Source organism: Podarcis tiliguerta (genome assembly GCF_965153285.1).
Source record: "Podarcis tiliguerta genome assembly, chromosome: 5".
Classification (NCBI taxonomy): domain Eukaryota; kingdom Metazoa; phylum Chordata; class Lepidosauria; order Squamata; family Lacertidae; genus Podarcis; species Podarcis tiliguerta.
Window position 1 is genome coordinate 23138240 of NC_139538.1, and position 12547 is coordinate 23150786.

Here is a 12547-nt window from a genome sequence, read left to right on the forward strand (position 1 = left end):
TGCAGAGGAAGAACTCAAGGGGATTCAAAAACTCTAGAAAATGAGGAGTGGGAGGAAATTGGCCACTCGCGCATGGATGAAAGGAGCAAATATATGTAATCAATCATAAAATATCACTTGTAAGCCATTTTGGGAGACTTTTGGTGGCTTTGGGGTTTGTTTGTTTGCGGAAGAGAAAAATAAAATTGCTTTAAATGATTATTTAATTAAATAAGGATATTGTTGTTGCTGCTGCTGTTATTGTTGTTGTTGTTGTTATTTCTGAAATGTATGCCTCTTTCTTCATTGGCCAATCAATATTTCCAGTTTGTATTCTCGTTCCTTGTTTTCTTTTTTAAAATGATGTTGTAGTTGCCTGCTGCTGCTGCTTTTAAAACCAGGTAGAACAGGGCAGAAAATGAGTCGCGCGTTTTTATGGCTCTTGAGATGTCAACAGAGTGCTTTGACTGGGGATACGTGTTGGTGAAAGTGAAAGCATGTTGCTGGATTATTATTTTTAGAGTGCTGGTTTAGTGGGGACTGGATATCTCTTGCTTCTCTTCGCTTTAAAAATGTCTAGGGATACTTTGAAATCAAAGCCAGGCATGTTGTATCTCTGAAGCGATTGATCAGTATGCATTATGAATACTCGAGTTGTCTTTAAGAGCTTTTATAGTTTCTTCTGCTGCACATCTTTGGTTTTCTTAAAACACACACACACACAAGTTGCAGTTGCGAATATGAGATCTGCTACTTGCAAAGCTCTAGAATCCCAGCATCCTCTCACAGTTGCATCTTGACCCTTTTCAGCCTTACAAAAGATATTACTTCTGTGTCGACTGAATATATGTATGAGATGAGGAGGGGAATCGTACCTGCTGGCTTAAGGTACCTATCCACTTTCAGTGTAACATGTGCATAAAGACTGCATCTATACAAACACTACATGCATATAGGTTTGTTTGTTTTGGCAGTGTTTTGAGAAGGGTCATAGAGCAAGAGGGTTTGTCTTGCATGCAGAAAGTCCCAGGCTCAATTCCTGGCATCTCCTGGCAAGCCTGGAAATGCCCCTTGCCTGGGAACCTGGAAATCTTTTGCTAGTCAGGGTAGACAGTACTGAGATACATGGACCAATGGTCTGACTCGGTATAAGTCAGCTTCCTATGTTCCTGTGTGTTGTAGCATCAGGGCCACCTGTCAGGAGGAGCCAGGCCCTGTGACCAATAGGACTTTGCAGGACTGGGGCCTTCCTAAGTTTGTTCTGAAGAGGCAAGGCGTGGCCTCACAGGTGAGGCCAATTGGTAACTCACAGCACCTTGTGGCAAGAGCTGGGAAGGGATATAAGGTCGTCATTTCCCTTCGGCTCTTTGCCACAGCAACACACTTCCTGCCTTCGGCTTCTCGCTTCCTGATCCTTGAACCTCGGCTTCTTGACTCCCTGCTGCTGCTTCTTTTTATTTTCAATTTTTTTTATACATTTTATAACACAAATAATAAACACAAACAGAAAAGACAAATAATACGAACAAATTCTTGTCATATCCTTATTTTTCAAAACATTGTTAAATGGGCTTCCCCAAGTCCCACCTATCTGATTTTCATTTTACTTCATCTTTTAGCAGTTTACATATATCATAATTTCTAACCATCTTTTTTTTGGTCACACTTAAAATAACTTCACATTTTATCACTTACAAATAATACTATTTTAAAATACACTATCTTCTACTTCTAACCCTATAGCCTATATCCACTTCCAAAGCTACTATAAGGTTTAAATATTAACATTTTTTTTCAAATATTCCTTAAACTTCTTCCAGTCTTCTTCCACCTTTTGTTCTGTCTGGTCTCGGAGTCTCCTGGTCAGTTCGGCCAGTTCCATATAGTCCAACATCTTCATCTGCCATTCTTTGATAGTTGGTAAATCTTGTTTCTTCCAATTCTTCGCTAACAATATTCTCGCAGCTGTTGTGGCATACAGAAAAAAAGTAAAAACCTTTTTGGGGATTTCACCCCCCACTATACCAAGTTAAAAGGCTTCTGGTTTTTTAATAAATGTGTTTTTCAACACTTTTTTCAATTCGTTATAAATCCCTTCCCAGAAGTCTTTTACTTTGGGGCACATCCATTGACTCCTGGCTTCTTGATCCTCGGACCCCTGACTTCGTGACTCCTTGCTTCTTGATCCTCGGACCCCTGACTTCGTGACTCCTTGCTCGGACCCCTGACTTCGTGACTCCTTGCTTCTTGATCCTTTGACCCCTGACTTCGTGACTCCTTGCTTCTTGATCCTCGGGCCCTTGCCTTTGTGACTCCTTGCTCGGACCCCTGACTTCGTGACTCCTTGCTTCTTGATCCTCGGACCCCTGACTTCGTGACTCCTTGCTCGGACCCCTGACTTCGTGACTCCTTGCTTCTTGATCCTCGGACCCCTGACTTCATGACTCCTTGCTTCTTGATCCTCGGACCCTTGCCTTCATGACTCCTTGCATTCTGACCCTTGGACTCTTTGCTTCCTGACTCCTGGACCCCCGTTCCTGCTCCCACCCTGCCATCTTGCCCCTGGTCCTGACGTCCCCTGCCAGGACTTCGATTGCCCATGAACCAGACCGTGACACCACCTCCAGGTTGGTGGCAAGCAATGGCAAGGTAGCCCCTGTTGGGACCCCTTCCACTGAAGCTGCCATGGTGCATCTAGCAGCAGTGGCTGGTTCTAGGAAGCCAACCCCCATTTCAGCTTTTTCCACCGTGCTCCAGAGTGCTGCTATATCAGATGCCATGGGAGCTGTGGGAGCATGAAAATGGCAGATAGATGGATCTTAACCCAGATACTGCCACCAGATGAGCCCCTCTCCTAGAATACAGGTGTAGCAACCGTGGCATCCAGGAAGTGATCAACATCAGAGGCTCCTGCTGGAGCACTTGAAAATCTGCCCAAGGGACATTGGATGATGACACCAACAAACATGACCCTAAAGAAAAGTACCTTCACAATCCTGATGACATGGTTTCCTTATGCTTGTAATTGAAGTGTATGGATTGAAATGTGATTCCTGAAGACCCTTTAAGAAATTATCCCCCCCCCCCTTTCCAAAAAAGAATTTATTTCATGTGTGTGAGAAGATTCCTTTAGGAAGCTAAGCATCCTACTTCTCCAATGTCATACAAAACTCCTTGGAACATCACATATTTGTTTTTCAGCAAAGAAAAATGGATTGAGGATGATTACCATGGCACTTTAATTTTCCTCTTTTGTTTTGGTTGATACCAAGGTCAATTCAGATGGCTTTTTTTTCTTTTTCTGCTCCAACAAGATATGTTAATAACTGTGTTCAAAGGTTAACTAGATTGGAAATGGTGAAAAAAAACGGGATGGAGTTGCATGAATCTCTAACTCTAATCTGAAAATAACCTCAGAACTCAAATAAGTTCATGAAGTAATTTCAGAGAGGATATGCAGAGGAATGTCCATAATAAAACAAGGTACTTAAGAAGGACAAGGGAAAGCAACAGGGTTTTTGTCTTTGGTCTTGTCTGTAGGGGGACTTCGCCTGAATTGGTTGTAATTGCAGAGCTAAGAAAAGGACACTAGGGAAGATGTTTTATGTTATGTATTCAGTGGTTTGTGTTTGCCTGAGCTTGAGTCTGGACTAAGGATTCTGAACGCCTGTGTTCTGATTCAATACATGATATCCAACCACATAACATTTCAGGTTTTGAGTCTGCCATTGGTCCTTAAACTCTGAGTCATGATTTGCAGCTTGGAAGTTTAGACAGCCAATCACGTTGGGAGTGGGAGTGGCCCAGGCCTTCAGAAATGTATATAAGCAGTTGATTTGCCCCTGTTGTCCAGTTCTGTTAGTTCAGTAAAGGTTCTTGCTGTTATCACTGTGTCTTGCCTCGTGGGAACCCACTTACACTTCATTTTATGAGTGCTGTTCTGATGCCCAGGGATTGCTGCAGATGTAAACTGTCACCAGACTTCCCCTCTAATGTAAAGCAGGCCCTTCAGATGTTGTTGGAGTATGACTCCCATCACCCTAGATTATTTCCCATGCTGGCTGGACAGAGTATGCACACACATTCAACCCAGGAGATCACAGCTGCAGAGATAAGAAATGAAGAGTCGTTCCATTGTCTCGAGAGGTGACTTCTTGGTTTGCATGGAGAAACCATTTTCAACAGAGCCCAGCAACAGAAGCAAACAACTGTATTGAGGCAGCACTGCGTGTTGAAATTTTGTGCCACTAACAATGCTGTGGCCACGGCAACTGCCTCTGTGTGCCCCCCCCCCCGCTACGCCACTGCATTGACTCTCCTCAACAAGAAGGGCTGTAAAGGCTTCCCATTCAGACCTGTTTGTTATGGGTCTTCACTTGGTCTCTCTGGTTCTGATAGCTACCTACAGCACAGATGTGACAGAGGTTCATTCAATCCCTCAGCCACACAGAAGGGCATATTGTATAAAAGAAAGCATTCAAACCAACGCATTTTTTTTTGTCTTAAAGTAATTTTAACTTTTAGTAAGGTGCCCCAAGACCTTGCTGAAGGGCTTGTATAAATATCACAAACATGCACACCCCGTTCTAGTGATTTCTGTGGCAACTTTTAGCAGGCTAACTTTGAGCTTGAATCAAGAACCATGGTTCGAGTCAAAAGTTCAGCATGTGGCCTTATACAACCCACGATTTCCCTCAGCTCTCCCAACCTGCCCCACAACAATACGAGGACTCCTACACTTGACTTGTTTGAAGACTTTAAAGTACTCTAGAAATGCCAAATACTCTTTTTGGTGATTAGCCTTTTCCTGTAACATTCCAGCTTGGCTTGCATCATTTGGAAATATTTGCTTTTAGTGAGACACCTGTTTTTCTGGATCTTTTCAGCAGTAAACCCTTTCTTCGTTGCCTCTGGCAGACTGTCACCTCAGCAGTGTAGGTAAGTTGATTTGTATGGGGCTTGAGGGTGGATGGACGGCCCTGCATTCCGAATTAGATATTGGTTGAGCTGTTAGAAATGTGGTGATAGAAAAATAGGAGAAGGCCTTGGCAGAATGAAGCCTGAATGACGCAGTGGAGAGAAACACACATATTTGTTTACCACAGGACTTCATGCCAAACTCATGCTGCTGATCTACTGCTGTGCTTTTCGAAAAATTGTTTTGTATTGGCTGAATCATATTTTTAAGTATTGTTTATTTTTGTATTTTTCCGAGCCTTAATGTTTCAAATGGCTGTAGCCAACCAAGTTCTACCCAGACCCGTTGAAATTAATGAACTTATAGGGCTAGCACTAGATACAACCTAATGTGCTTCAATATTCCTGATCCCAGGCAGGCAGCTATACATTTATTTATTTTTAATGCCTGCTACAAACTTCTCTTTTGTTTCGGTAAGCTTAGCCATACATATCATTTTTTAGGCATGTTTGCTTTTTAAACTCTTGATTTTTATCCGCATTTTGATAATTTTATTATGTCTACTTGTTCTTAAAGTCTGTTGATTTTCCTATATTTTCCTATTATCTTCTGTAAACAGCTTACTTTTTCTGGTTATATAAATCTTGTTCAATAGTCTCTTTAACACACTGTATTTTAACATTTGTGGTTTTGTTTGCTAGCTTGAGAGATCCTTGCCCAGAAAAGTAGCCTGTAAAAAATGAAAATAAATAAATTACAATATAAGAACCACCTGGATGGATCAGACATAAGTGATTCAACAGAGGTGATCCCTCTTCTTTGGTGATCACTCGTAGCAAAGTAAGATTGTCTTTCATGAACACAGTCTTAACAGTGAGTCAAGAAGAAGAAGAAGACGGAGGAGGAGGAGGTGGAGGAGGAGTTTGGACTTGATACCCTGCCTTTCACTCCCCTTAAGGAGTCTCAAAGCGGCTGACAATCTCCTTTCCCTTCCTCCTCCACAACAAACACTCTGTGAGGTGAGTGGGGCTGAGAGACTTCAGAGAAGTGTGACTAGCCCAAGGTCACCCAGCAGCTGCATGTGGAGGAGCGGAGACGCGAACCTGGTTCCTCAGATTATGAGTCCACCGCTCTTAACCACTACACCACAGTCATCCATGACTGTGGAGGCCAATTCTGGATCCACATGTCCTTCCAGACTGAGTTGGAGTGCTGCAAATAGCCCCACCTGGCTATGAATTTGTCTAATGCTCTTTAAAAACCAGAAACCCAGTGGCGTAGCGTGGGTTGTCAGCACCCGGGGCAAGGCAAGTAATTTGCGACCCCTAACCCGTGGATTTTAGCACTCGAGTGAGTGAGCCAGGTAGGGGCAGAGAGCTGCGAGTTTGAGCGCGCTCCCCCAGATGTTGTGCCTGGTGCGGCCGCCCCCCCTGCACCCCCCACACTACGCCACTGCAGAAACCTGCTTGTGGCCATTGTCACATCTTGCAGTTGCAAATGCTGCCAGTCTGCACTGTGCAAAGTACGGTTTCCTTTCTTCTACCTGCTTTGAACATTGCATAATTTGACCGGGCAACCCTGAGTTCTTGAATTGTGAGAGGGACAAAGGTTTCCTCCGCCAGGGACGGAGCAAGGGGGTGCGGTGGGTGAAGGCCACCCTGGGTGTCACCACTGAGGGAGGTGACAAGATGTGGGGCGGCACTCACCGTGTGGCCTGCAGTGCGCCCGAGCCATGTGTCTCTCCTGGGAGAGATGCAGTGGCTTGGGTGCATGCAGGCTCCGCGCTGCCCAAACGGTCCGCCTGTTGCCTCCCCCCCCCCCAGCTGTAGGGCAGCTGAGTGGGAGGAGGCAGACAGACTCCGGAGGCCCCGTGGTGTTCCCTGCCCTTATGGGTGGCTCACCCCGCCCCATGACGCACTGCCCCAGGCACCTGAGCAGATTCCTCTGCTGCTGCACGGACCTTTGTGAAAAGCCAGAGCTCATTGCTCAATGCATCTTGGCCGGGATAGAACAAAAGATGGGGTTACATGTTTAAATCAATTCTCTGTGCGCACTCTCTCTTTATATTCTCTCTCTCTAACACACACACACACACAGAGAGAGAGATAGAGAGATAATACCTATGGAGGTGATTATGGGAAAAAGAATAAAAGAACAGAAAGCATCTTCTCCTAAACACTATAGCAAGGGTGGTGAACCATCAGCCCATGGGGCTAATTAGGCCTCCCAGACCTTCCCATTTTTCCTATGTGGCTGTTTTGGCCAAACCACATCCACCAGCCCTATAGCTGATCTCTGCATGGCACCATGACTTTGCCCACAGGGCTTGGCTGCAGTCTATAGTGGGGAACCCACTAGGTAACATGAAATATGAATGGCATCTCTTCTCTGCAGCTATCAGCAGGAGGGTTTATGTGGAGCGTCAGAACTATTCTACATGCAGAGTGCACAAATACTGTGGAATAACTACTAAACAGGAGATCTAGGCCTTTCTAGCCACTCTTGGCTGTACAGTATTTGAAACCCTGGACAGCCAATCTTTGCTGCAAAAATGTTGGCATGGTAATAACAACTTTCCTGCCAAGACGTCTCTGACCTTTTTTTGCTTCTGAACATACCTGTTCTTTCATCACAGAGGCATTCCCAGAGGTTGCTGATCTGGTGTGTTCTTTCTAATAAAGGAAAACCTTCCCCAGGGAACGGGTTTGGATTGCATCATGCTGTTTTATCCAGAGCTCTGGAGATGAGCTTTCAGACACTCCATAATCTCCTCTGCATGCATAGGGTCCTTGGTTTGATTCCCAGCATCTCTAGGTAGAGCTAGGGAATATTCCTGATCTGATACTCTGGAAAGCTGCTGCCAATGTAGACAATACTGAACTAGATGATTCATTATGAGGGAACTTCCTTTCTTCCTGTGTTCCCTGCCCTGTTACCTTGTGACTCAGGGGTTCTAGAGACTAGATATGGAATCTTTAGCACATGCTTCTGCATTGAGCTATGGCCCCTCCCTGAGCCTGAGACGTACAATGCTAACACCGAGGGCAAGAACGGCACATTTATCTAAGATTACATATTTGACTGTGAAACCTCCCTTTAAAAGAATTGTGTTCTTGGTAAAGTTTCCTGAGAAGTTCCCTTGGAACGCATTCAGATTCTCAAATGTGGAAAACAAACAAACCATAAATGGGTATGGAAAGATTTTATTAGGCTCCTTTTAAAAAATATTTTGATGCAGTTCTTGGTGTTCTTTTTACGGAAGGTCAGCACCTTTAACTCGCCTTGTTCTTTGGCTCGGAAACTACCATGTTCATAGATATCCTCATCACACAACAACCATGTGAGTACATTCTAAATTAAGGGGAATGCAAATATTATTAAGCAGCATGATACTACTGTGGAAAGGATTTAGCTGCAGTGTCCTGCATTGTTGGTCCTAAGAATACATTGAAGCTCATGCACGCATGTGCACACATACACCCCCCATGGCCTGTACTGGGTAAATCTGTCCCTTTCCTTCACCCATTTTATTGCAGCTGTTCAGTACAAATTAATTCCCAATAAACTGTTATTGCACATCACTCAGCCAGCTATTCTGCGGGCAAAGGAACAGAACATCTTTGCCCCAAAATGGAAAGAAGAAGAAGTCCCAGCAAAAGAAGAATGGATACAAAAACTTATGGAATATACAGAAATGGCAAAACTTACCAGAAAAATAAGAAATCAAGATAACAAACTTTTAATAAAAGAATGGAATGGTTTATTGAATATTTACAAATAAACAGTAAACAGATAAGAACATTGGCAGGATGATTGTAATAACCTGCAGTTTTATAAGGCTCTAAATTTAAAGTAGATGAATGAATGAGCAAATTAAGTTAATTTGGATATGCAGAAAATATTAAAAATAAATTTAAGGAACCGCAGAAAGAGGGGGAAGGAAGTCAAGTTTTGAAATGTTAAAATGATTATGAAATTATTGAAGTGTATAAAATTGAAAATCATAAATAAAATAATTAATAATAAAAGGAACAAAACACAGCAATCCAGCAGCATGAAGAAGATAGATTATTTAGGAGTGCCCAGGCCAGTGGCATCCAATAAAGCAAGGTGGGAGCAGAACAGTAAGAGGGACTTTGAAAATGAATCCTTCTACTGCATCTGAAGAGTGATTTGGGAGTGCACATGCTGTGGGTTAAACAACAGAGCCTAGGACTTGCCGATCAGAAGGTCGGCGGTTCGAATCCCTGCGACAAGGTGAGCTCCCGTTGCTCGGTCCCTGCTTCTGCCAACCTAGCAGTTCGAAAGCACCCCCAAAAATGCAAGTAGATAAATAGGCACTGCTCCGGCGGGAAGGTAAATGGTGTTTCCATGCACTGCTCTGGTTTGCCAGAAGCGGCTTGGTCATGCTGGCCACATGACCCGGAAACTGTATGCTGGCTCCCTCGGCCAATAAAGCTAGATGAGCGCCGCAACCCCAGAATCAGCCACGACTGGACCTAATGGTCAGGGGTCCCTTTACCCCTGCATAAAGCTTTCTGCGTGCTTTCAGTTATTGCATAAAAAGGGGACTGGAAGAATGGGACTGGAAGAATGTGCATACCCAACTCAGCCTTCAATTGCCATTCCTTTTGTATTCAGCACAAAGACAAATGCAGCCTTTCAGATATCATTGGACTCCAGCTCCCCTCAGCCTCAGCCACCCTGGCCGGTGGTCAGAGAGAAGGGGAGCTGGAGTCTGTCAACATCTGAAGGGGCACAGGTTCAATAGCCCTGGCATAGAACGTCCTCCTGTCAAAATGATAGAACGCAGCCTGTGATAGCAATAGCTTTGGGGCAAGGTTGGAAAATGGTCGTTCTTAAAAGAAGTGAGGGGGAAGTGATCACTTGGTGTGGTGTTTTTTAAGCAAGCTGATAAGATTCCATTTTTGAAGCATTTAATGGTGGAGTATCAGATGGCCAATCCACATGTTACTTGAGTTTGCCACTGAATGCACACCCAACAGGGAGTCACAACTAATTGATCCCAAAGGGCCTAGGTAGTACTACGCATGGCATTAATTGTGTTGTTTGCTGCTGTTTCAAGCGATTGGAGAAGATTTAATCCTAGATACGGAGGTCAAGCCCACCCAAACACAGTCCCAATGCATCTTGTTCCTTCTGTATCAAGGAAAGGGGATTCTGTTGACACAGCGGGCTATTAGAATGGATGTGTTTGGCAAACTGTGTTGGCTGAACAGCTAACTCATACACTGAGACTGGCTAAAGGGCAAATTAAGACAGAACAATTTAGATCAGAATGGGAATGAATGTGGTGTAGTGGTTATGGTGTTGGACTAGGACCTAGGAAGCTAGGGTTCAAGTCTCCACTCAGCCATGAAACTCAGTGGAAGAACCTGGGTCTCTCAATGCCTCTCAGCTGCTCAGCCTAAACTTCCTCACAGGGTTGTTGTGGAGATTGAAACTATGTCTGCTACCTTGTGCTCCTTGGGGGGGGTGTGCAAATATTAATAATATCAATACTAATATTATTCTTGATGGCAATAAAACCTCCAAGCAGTTTACAAAAAACCCATTTAAAAATATCACTATGAGCATCCAGTGTCTGGTCCTCCTTACTCGCGACTCGCTGCTTGTAGGCCTAGTATGTGCAGAACCACCCCTTAACACAAGATTGAGTTGCTTTTAAAACTTTGCAATCTGTTCGCCTAAGGAAACGTCACTCCGATTCCACTGCAATTCAGAAGAATTATATAAGGGCTCAAATAAGGGAGTATAAATGAAACATCAATGGAAATTCCTAAAGTGATGAATCTGATAAGCTGGTGGCAGGGCCATTTTCCTTTATTTCATTTTTCATAAAGCTAGTAAATGTCACTGCTGAAATATGATAATGCCCCATGAAATATGATCACTGGGACATTGGGAAAGCTGTGATGCAGCGAGAGAGCTTTCTGCGCCCTGGCATCTCTCGCTCTCTCTTGCATCATCTGTCTGGATGAGTAGCCTTTAACCCCCCGAAGGGACGCCTCCTGGGAACCCAACCTGTTGTAAGGCTTCATACACACATGAGTGTGTGCTAATTAATGACACTTGATGCACTGAGCACAGGGAGGGAGGGACTTGGAAGAAAAATGAAAGACACTGCTCTCACTATATGTAGCTGAAATCCTAACTTCTTCAGACAAAATGCTTTGAACACTAAAATAAATAATACAATGAGTCTCTTGTCGACCATGTTGCCTTTCCTGCATTGATGTATAATACTTATAGGCTTGGGATGGCTCTCAAATATATAATTAGCCCCATCCTTTTCCATCGCCTAATCTGGAACCAGAGACCTTTTATATCAGGGGTAGGCAACCTGTCGCCCTCCATACTTTGTTGTACTCCGACTCCCATTAGCCAAAGCCAGATCGGCCAGTGGTCATGGACAATGGGATATGTAGTCCAGCGACCTCTGTAGGTACACAGAAGAAAAGAATATATGGAAGCTGCCTTCAGTAAGCCTGAGCGTTAGTCCATCTGATTCGCACCAGGAGTGGGGAACTTCCACCCAATGGACAACGTATGTAAGATGTGAATGGTGTAAATGTGTGTTAACTAGGGAGGGAGACTTTTCCAGTAGGCCTGGAAACGCCATCTTGGTAGTCAAGATAACCCCGATTACTTGATAGTAGTTGCAATAATGAGCTCACCTATATTTATGCACTTGCTTTGATATCTGCTAATTGGCTTGCTTTGATGCTATGCTTATCTGTGGGCCCAGGGATGTTTGGCTCTTGGCCCAGAGAGGAGAGATATCTGTAAGCCTTGGATAACTGCCACCTATGCCCTCATGGGTCAGATGGATTGATGGGAGGTTCGGGCCAAACTGACGTATGCTGTCTTTTGTATAGGTAATGCTTAGCATATTAGAACTTTGCTGACAAGTCAAGATGACCTCTCGCTGCTGCAATGTTTGCCTCACATCTGTAATGGTAATGGGGCTTCATAGGCTGTGTTGCAAATTTACACCTTTCTTTAATAAAGCACTAGAACTGGCCATTGTACGGTTTTTGACACCATCTTTGGTATCCCTTGCATTTACATATGCCACGCTATGGGCCGGTGGTTCAGAACACCTCCCTAATTTGCACACCTCAAACCAATGCAAAAACCAAAACACAGGTATTGTTGAAAATTTACACTTCTCTGAATTTTGGGATTAAGTTTTACAACCAAAAACGTGTGCATAAAAATGCATATTTTAGTGAAATGAACCTAAAAATGCACTATGTTTGGGGAAATGGCGTGCCAAAATGTGTGCGCTAGTCAAAACTGCATACAAAAATGTGTTTATTAGGAGAAATTCACAGTAAAATGCTGGTGAATTTTCATAATGATTTCTGTAGAAATGTGGAGAACTTCATGAAAGTTTGAAATCTTTTAAGATGCCTTTATGATTTCATACAACAATCATATAAGATCAGTGCTTTTTTCTTAAAAAAAATGTTTAGGGGTACTCTTATTTTCCTACTCATATTGAAATACTGCCCCTCAATGAGGCCAAACTTAGATTCACAAAATGTTTAGGGGTATGCGTACCCCCAGAAAAAAAGCACTGTATAAGATGCACATATGATTTCATTCGGACTGTTTCACCATGGT